The sequence below is a fragment of the Lates calcarifer genome, linkage group LG8, assembly GCF_001640805.2.
Source record: "Lates calcarifer isolate ASB-BC8 linkage group LG8, TLL_Latcal_v3, whole genome shotgun sequence".
In the NCBI taxonomy this organism is placed as follows: domain Eukaryota; kingdom Metazoa; phylum Chordata; class Actinopteri; family Centropomidae; genus Lates; species Lates calcarifer.
The window spans coordinates 961,983-970,853 of record NC_066840.1 but is presented as its reverse complement, the minus strand read 5'-3'; positions in this window follow the sequence as shown (position 1 = coordinate 970,853).

Sequence of the window (8,871 nt, the reverse complement as noted above, 5' to 3'; positions counted from 1 at the left end):
AAAATAAAAAAAATTGGTAACATCTAGTAACATCTAAGAAGTAATACCATTGTTAAAATGTCCAATTATTGATTTTATATCAGGAGGACATTACAATAATCATCTGTCCACTAGATGTGTGTGTGTGTGTGTGTGTGTGTGTGTGTGTGTGTGTGTGTGTGTGTGTGTGTGTGTGTTTTAAAAAGATGAGTTTCAACATTTTCTTTCATGCCTAAAGAAGAATAAAAACACTTTTCATAAACCATGCACGGAGGGGTTTAAATCCTCCTCCTTACTTGCAAAGCTCTTAATGGTCATTGTATCTTTAAGAGCTTATACTACACAAGAAAACTGCCTTGCAGAATACAGGCTAACTTCCTAGAATTCCCAAGTATAGAATGGAATCTTCCTCCAGTTTTGGTCCAGGAGGGAGACAAGAAGAAGATGCCAAATCATTTCATAGAGCTATTGGGAACTGCATAGGGAAGTGGTAATTTCATTTTACATTACACAGTCATTTGACCAATAGTTCATATTAAAATTAACATGAGTTAGACTTTCCCAGTTTCATTCACATCAGTTTAAGTTTAGTGTGTCTTTTTGAAAGTTAGTCTTGTCTAATGTGAAGGGAGACATCTTGACTGGATTTTCATGATGCAGACTGTTTGCCTGAGTGGTGATGATTCTGACTTAAGCTGTAATGTGGTTCAGTCAAACTTTGCCCCATTGCTAATACATATTACAAACTCTACATTGTTTAATTACACAAAACTTAATGACAGTTTAAAAAAAAAGAAATACTAGACATAGACAGACATTTAAAGCCTACTTTATGGGTTAGAATGTGACAAACTGCAGAGATGACATATTTTGAAGAGCGATTCATTAACAACAGGATCTATTGTTCAGGTCACAGCTGAAAACCACAAGTAAGCAAGAAATACTCAGCTAACAGCATGTTCTCTGAATGCATTAATTACAATAATTTGACTTGCTTACTTACTTGCTGACCCAAAATGACAGCTTTGTGTTCAGTTCAGTTACCTTCAGGTCAGTTATTGTAGAGCATTTTGCTTTTGAAAAAGTTGACAAACAGGGAACAGGCTGTATTTCAAAATTGCTGAGTGGGTAGAGAAGTCCTACTTGCACATGTGTGGAAGTATACATGGTTTGACACGTCACACTGTGGCTTCTGACTTGTGGCAACTTTGTTTTAATTGTTCTGAATCATTCACATATGCTTAAATTTCCTCATGCTATAATACTCAGCTTGATGTATGACTGTATATCACAACAGTACAATTATGAAATCCACTACTAGGAAAATTGAATTCCACAGTACTATTTGTCTGATGAACTTTTTCACTCTTTCAAAGGTCATAAGAGACTCTCAGCAGAGGCTTAATGATTGAAGACAGGTGATGGCAGGGTCAAAGCAATGTGGCCTCTACTCTCTTGACTAATATTGACTATTGACTGGTTACAGGGTCATGTGATCCAGGCTGTGGCATGGGACCTCCTCGTCACCTCTGCCAACCCTATCAGCACCTTCCTGGGCCACACCTGATGATACCCACCCCTTTCAACATCCCCATAACCCCTGAGCTGACCTAGTATGACACTACAACCCCAGAGTCAACCTAAGCCTGACCCCTATTCCCTGAGCCCACCCCCTGTCCCCAGTCTCCAGAGCCAACCCACTGTTCTCCCTCCCAGTCCCTACCTCACTCATTCCCTGGCAGCATCAGGCTGGATAACAGTAAACCAAGCCCATCCACTTGGCAACCTGAGATTGACCTACTCCCAAGGACGTGATGGCCCAGAAGATGTCCAGTGTCACTTAGGAGGTTGAGGACTGAAGAGAAAGAAAGCAGCACCTCTACCCAGTCTGTGGGCTCCCACCACAGCCACAGTAGAAGCGTTCCCTATGTATGTATCTTTTATTTCTTATCCTTGGTTTTGTTCTTGTTAGCAGTTCCACACACTGTTTTTTTACCTTTTAAAAACTTTAAAAAAAATTTTTTGACTTGTTTAGCCAAATACAACAAACAAATGAGCTCTCTTCTTGCTGTCTGAAGGTCACCATCATGTTTTCTAGTGCACATGTGTGGAGGGTGTCTGCGTATGTACACCCCTGACTGTAGGATGAGCAGAAGTACATCTGTATGTGCAGTGGAAACCATCAGAGAGACTGAGCTGAGGGTGAAGTTCCATCATTAGCATAGATAGCAATGTGCTAAACAAAGATGATAACAGTTAATGTATTTACACAGTAAATACCCCCCCACACACATACACACACACACACTATTTTCCCTGTCTTCAGTCAACACATGCATACTATAAAAAGCTAAGTAGGAACCTGGTTACCTGTATACATGGAGAACTGTTCTGGTGAAATCTACCTGAAGAAATCAGGTTTCTCTAATCAGCTACCCCAATTACAGAAACCATCTTTCTCATTTACATATAAGAAATTATCTTACTGGAGAAAGCTGACAGCAACTCACTTAAGTGCATGTAAACACTTGTGGTAGACATTAACTGTGAAATGTCAAGGTGTTAGTATCGTCAGTGTGAACATGTAAGTCTGATGATATTAGCATTAAGCTCCTCTTTCATGTTCTCTTATTTTTTCGAATGTGGTTCATAGTTAGCTGTCTTGTTCTGCCTGCATGGGGGAAATTGTAGTACAAACCAACCGTAACTTGTGGTCTGAGTAGCAATGGCATGCTCAGTGCGTCTGTCATAGAATCAACTAGTGGACTTGATGTCTGTCATGTAATACATGTTTCAAAGTTCTATAAAACACCATACATTTAGCAAAGGTTACCTAAGGTACAGCAGAGTATATAACTAGCTCTGTGTCTTTCCATTACCTCGGAATGACATTTATATTCAGAGTCATACACTGCAGTCCAAAACCAAAAGAATTGGTTTGATGATAGTATTGACCTTTCACATCACACAGTTATGATTAGTTATTAATGTTATTAACAGTATTGGATTTGATCAGGTCTCAGACTTGACGCAGTGTTGACAGCCTCCCATTAGACCTGGTCTTGAAATGTACTTGCCCTTGGCACAGCAATGATCCACACACGTCTCTTGTGGCTGCTGGTTTTTGCTGTAAGGTGTTTCACTGTGACACCGACTGACTGTCAATGTTAGATCCAACACAGCAACTGCATCCTATCACTTTTAATGAAAAAAGAAGAAATAATCAGAGGAGCGGAAGGGTGAGTTTGGGCTGGGGGTGGGTGGGTGGCTGGGGGGGGGGGGGGGGGGGTGTTGCAGATCCATTTGAGCGTGAAATACCAGATATTGTTCCCAAATCTCACAAACAATTTCACATGAAATTTCTCCCACTCAGCCTCTTCCTGTCTCTCACACCTACAGCGTTCATTTTCTCTTGTACCCTTTGTCTCTACCCATGCCTCTTTTGTTCCTCTCCTCAACTCCTCTCTCCTTCGTTGCTCTCTCTCCTTCTTCCCTCTATTCTGAATGTCTCATTTTCTCTCTCCTCACCAGGTTGCCCTCAGCCCCCACCAGCCGCCCCAGTCTTTCTCTCGTTACCATTTTATAGGCTTGTTAGTTCCACTTGAAATGCCAAATGACAAACAATCTAAACCCAGTGAGCTGCTACCTTGCTGCCTTCATAGAGCTGCAGAGTCTAAACAAACAGGATATGAGCTGAAACACTCACACAGTCCACCCCCACCCGCCCACCATAAATCCTCATATCGGATTTAGACACTTAAACACACACAAGCTGTGTAACGACAAACACAAAGTCATTTTTTACCTTTGGATTTAGAGTGTGAAGAGGTAGTGTGTAGGGTTAGACCAGCTACTGTTGTTGCAGTGTATTCTACCTTTCATGTTTACATTTGATTGATCACTTACTCGTCAAATACTTCAGAAATAATTCTAGCAATATATTTTTATTTGTATTTTTGAGTATATTTTCATGCTATGCTGCAAATGAGAGGAGTGTTTTACTGTCACATTATGGTTTAAATTCTGATCTAGCAGCTTGTCCACCCATTAATTCAATTCTTCAAAATACCCACCCACTGAGCACTTTGATAGGAACACCTCTACACCTGCTCATTTGTGCAATTATCCATCAGCCAATCATGCAGCAGCAGTGCAGTGCACAAATCTGCAGATACAGGTCAGGAGTTACAGTTAATGTTGACATCAAACATCAGAAGGGAGGGGGAATGTGATCTCAGTGACTTTGATTGTGGTATGATTGTTGGTGACACATAGCTGATTTGAGTGTCTCTAAAACTGCTGATCTCCTTCTCGTGTAGTCTCTAAATATTTACTCAGAATGGAGGCCAAAATTTAAAAACAAAAAATCATCCAGTGAGCAGCAGTTCTGTGGAGGGAAACACCTTGTTGATGAGAAAGGTCAGAGGTCAGAGGTCATGGTCAAACTGGTTGGAGCTGACAGAAAGGCTACAGTAACTCAGATAACCACTCTTTACAACTGTGGTGAACAGAAAAACATCAGAGTGAACAACACCTCCAACCTTGAGGTGGATGGTCTACAACAGAAGACCACGTCAGGTTCCACTCCTGTCAGCCAAGAACAGAAATCTGAGGCTGCAGTGGACACAGGCTCACCTGAACTGGACTGTTGAAGACTGGAAACATGTAGTCTGGTCTGATGGATCTGGATTTCTGCTGAGGCAGCAGATGCTAGGCTCAGAACATGGCTTCAACAGCATGAATCCATGTCAACAGTCCAGGCTGGTGGTGTAATGGTGTGGGGAATCTTTTCTTGACTCAATTTGGGCCCTTAATACCAATCAGTTCACCATCTTCTAATGGATAATTCCAGCAGGATAATGCTCAAGTCTCAAACTGGTTTCATGAACATGACAGTGAGTTCATTGAACTTCAGTGGCCTCTTGAGTCTCCAGATCTGAATCCAGTAGAACACCTTTGGGATGTGGTAGGGGAAATTTACTTACAGATTTTGATAGTGACAAGGGAGGCGTCAGATCCAATTAAATTGGTGCCAGTCTCAATCTGGCAAGTCCAGAACCCTGTGTGGGACCCCAGTCCAGGACAGGATCTGGCACAAATAAAGCCAGGGCTAATTATCTCATTATCTCAAGATAACAAAGCATGTTTTCTCAAAATAACAAGATAAATGAACCCGTTATCACAAGAAAACAAGCTTTGTTATCTCAAGATAACTCAGATTAACACTGATGAGGCACTGGTTCATGATGTGTCCCTTTTGCAGACCACTGTTAGTAGGTGTTCATCACTGCTGAGCTGGAGCGCCCAGCTAGCCCTGCTGTTTCAGAGATGTTCTGACCCTGTCATCTACAATTAGGCCTTTGTCAAAGTTGATCAGGTCTTCACACCTGTTCATTTGTCCCACATCCAACAAGTTGACTACAACTGACCGCTCACCTTCTTTCTGATATGTCCCAGACTATGACATGCGTCATTGTTCCAAGATGTTCAATGGTCCATCTGTGAGTGGTCTTATATTATAGCTCATGTATGTATGTATACACACACATAGATACACACACTGAAAAAAGGCATATTGCTCTAGTCTCATTGTAGTTTATAGTTGAATAGGAATTTGAAATATAATCATTATAGACAGTTTGAAATGAATGAAAAAAATTATGTTATATGGAAATATTAAAGAAACTGAGGGGTTCTAATTTCAATTTTTTGTTTGAGATAGATTCATTTTCAAGCCATCAGTGGATTCCTTGAAAATATGTAACAAACCATATGTAATTCATAATGAATAACACAGTCACTCCACAGATGGATGAAGTGTATTAATATCACACAGGGACTATGACATTAACATAATTCTCCCTTTTTTTCTTGCAAGATAATCAGAAATAACAGTGTTTGGGGACTTGAAATCTATTGTTTGTTTACTTCTGTTTAATGCTGCCATTAGGGGCTTACATGACTTAAGTAATGTGTTGGAGTAATGTGTTTTAGGCTCTATATTCTAGATTTCTTTGATTGGTTCTTGTTTGATGGATGCAGTAGCAAAATGAAACAGTTATTAGCATCCAGTAAAAGCATAGTATGAAATCAAAGTATGACAAAAAATCTAGGGAAACAAAAAACAAGTGAATCATAAAAAACATGTGACACCCGAGCTCCAATACTTAGCGCAGTTCTCCTTTATCAAACATCTGCTGCGACTGTGTTTTGCTCTTGGCTTGAGGCCTCGATGAGTGACTGTTCCATGCTACTATCAGAGCCATCACCACCCCGTCCATCAGTGTGTGTTGGGAGTGTGTGTTTGTTTTCTGTGGTAGAGGGGAGGTGCTGGGTGAACAAACATGTCCTTTTGAGTCAGTGGCTGCAGAGCTAATATTGACCAGCATGCTCTGCGACATGCAGCAGGTCAAATTAAGCACAGTAGCGACGGTCACAGCACAAAGAGCCAATGACACGCCTTATCACCTGGATGAATTAGCCTCCGTCTGTCAGACACAACACACAGTGAGAGGGAGGGAGAGGCAGGGGTGAGCACACGCTTCACATATACGTGCTGCAGTAGGACAGGATGTATTTGGATCTGGTCTGTCAGATCTTCCCTTTTTTGATGTTTGTTCCTCTCTGCCACCTCATGTACAGATAAAAAAGACCTGGAAAAAGGGATTAGAATGTCATATAGTTGCTAACAAGACACATCATTGGTACAAAGCACTCACTCACGATTTGGCTGTTTTTTGTGACATGGTCAGCATGTCATGATTCAAATCATGGCATAAAATGTGGAGTGCTGAGGTCTCTTGGTTAACCACTGCGGTCACTTTGGCAGTAGAGGTTAAATCTCATGTTCACTCCTGTCCTGCACACCACCATCACCCACAACCTGATTCTAGTATAATACACACTAGAGGGTGGATGCCTGGCCCAAGCCCAACATGTCAGGTATTCACCCATCACCTGAAAATCAATATAAATACAGCTTAATAACAATACCTAGATTACGTGATCACAGAGAGCAAGAGAAAGCTGCTACACAGCCCCTGACTATGACTGAACACGGATACGACGATATCATCTGTTTGCATCCATCGTGTAATTTCCTGCCCTCTTGTGGCCACAGTAGGCCATTTTCTCTGGAGGGTGGGCTGACTACCAGCTCTTCATCATTTCTGTCATTTTTGTTGGATGACATTTGCACATGTGCATTGTGAATAATCCTGGGATCTTTGACTGGTGACTAACTATTGCTGGCTACAGAGACGTGTGCTTGTCGAGTTGATGTGTGAGGAAACTGTCTTTGCATATTAGAAAATTACTTAATCACAGTCTTGTACTGTTAAGCGTAGCAACAGCAGCAAGGGAATGAGCAAATTATACTGTAATTAATCATCTCAAATCAGTTATCACCTTGGTCAACAGAGACAGCACACTGAGGCACAAAAATACAGGATCCTGCAGGGTCACTAGAGTGTGTCATTGTCAGTGAATGGTTAATTTTTTTTAAGTTGTCCGTAGAAGTTATTTTTCTTCTATACTGCACATTTGATATGTTTACTTTCAGTTTGAGGGAATAATGCTTGTACTTCTTCAGCCAGGAAAGGGTGCAGGAAGGTGTAGATGTCCAGGCAGAGTGCAACAAGATGCAGGAGGGACATTTACAGAACAGGAGAGGCAGGCAGCACAAAATCATGAGACAGGATGGAAATTGCTTCTCCTACTGTCATGAATGTGTCTGCAATGTGTTTCAGTGTGTTCAAAGTAGGCAGACAGAGGTGAGTGCTCATTCTTAGTTCTTTTTGATCTAAGCGCCACCACTGATACAGTCAATCATAGTATCCTTTTACATTGCTTAAAGAGGAATAAAGGGCATGGCTCTTAGCTTACTAAGTTCATACCTCTCCAGCAGAATGTGTTCTGGCACTCTGGGAGGACTCTACATCCTCGACAGCTCAGCTGAGATGTGGTGCCCCTCAAGGTTCTGTTCTTGGCCCCTTTCTTGTTTCTATACATGCTGCCTCTTGGCCAGATTATTCAATCATTTTTGTAAATGTTGGACCTAATCTTGCTAAATCTATTAAAAAACATAATGATGGGGAAATAGAGGCTAGTTGGAATGGGGGAGGGAAGGTGTTGCAGTGTGTGTTTCTTGGAGAGGTGAGTGAAGTTGAAATTAGGCACATCATAGAATTATCCAAAAATAAGATATCAGCTGATAATGATGGGATTGACTGTTAGTGTTGCTGATAAAGTACACCTTATCACTCCCTGATCACAGAGGTCCCTTGGCTAAACAGATAAGTGGTATCGATAATAGATAGATGGATGATTTAAAGGGTGGTATGAATATTTTCAGACTATATCAAGTGGACAGGTGATGTGTTTTCTTTACTAATGGTGTATTATTGAGTATAGTTAGTGATTTCTTTCTTTTCCTCATGTCATTTTAAGTATTAGCTGTCACATTACTGCAGTGGACAGACCAGCTATACATTTATTAATAATTTGAATCAACCATTTTTCTCATAGGTGTGGAGTTACCATGAGCATGACAAAAGAAAGAAAGAAAGAAAGAAAGAAAAGAAAGAAAGAAAAGAAAAGAAAAATGAAACAGAGGGGTATGTACTCTCACCTACCTACAGAAAACCAGAGGAGGTGTCTGTGGTCCAGGGCAGGAAGGTGCACCCTAAATCCAGGAAAGGATCGAAGGTGGTGCCTAAGAGCTCAGAAGCAGGGTCTCAGCTTAAGTGTATATAACTGAGGAAACAAGGACCAGAAAGAACCAGTACAAGGACTGTTGTTGCTCTGATGTCCTCCAGCTCATCATAACATAGATCAATAAGAACTTTATTGATCCTTTGGGGGGATTCCCTTCAGGAAATTCAGGTAGGACAA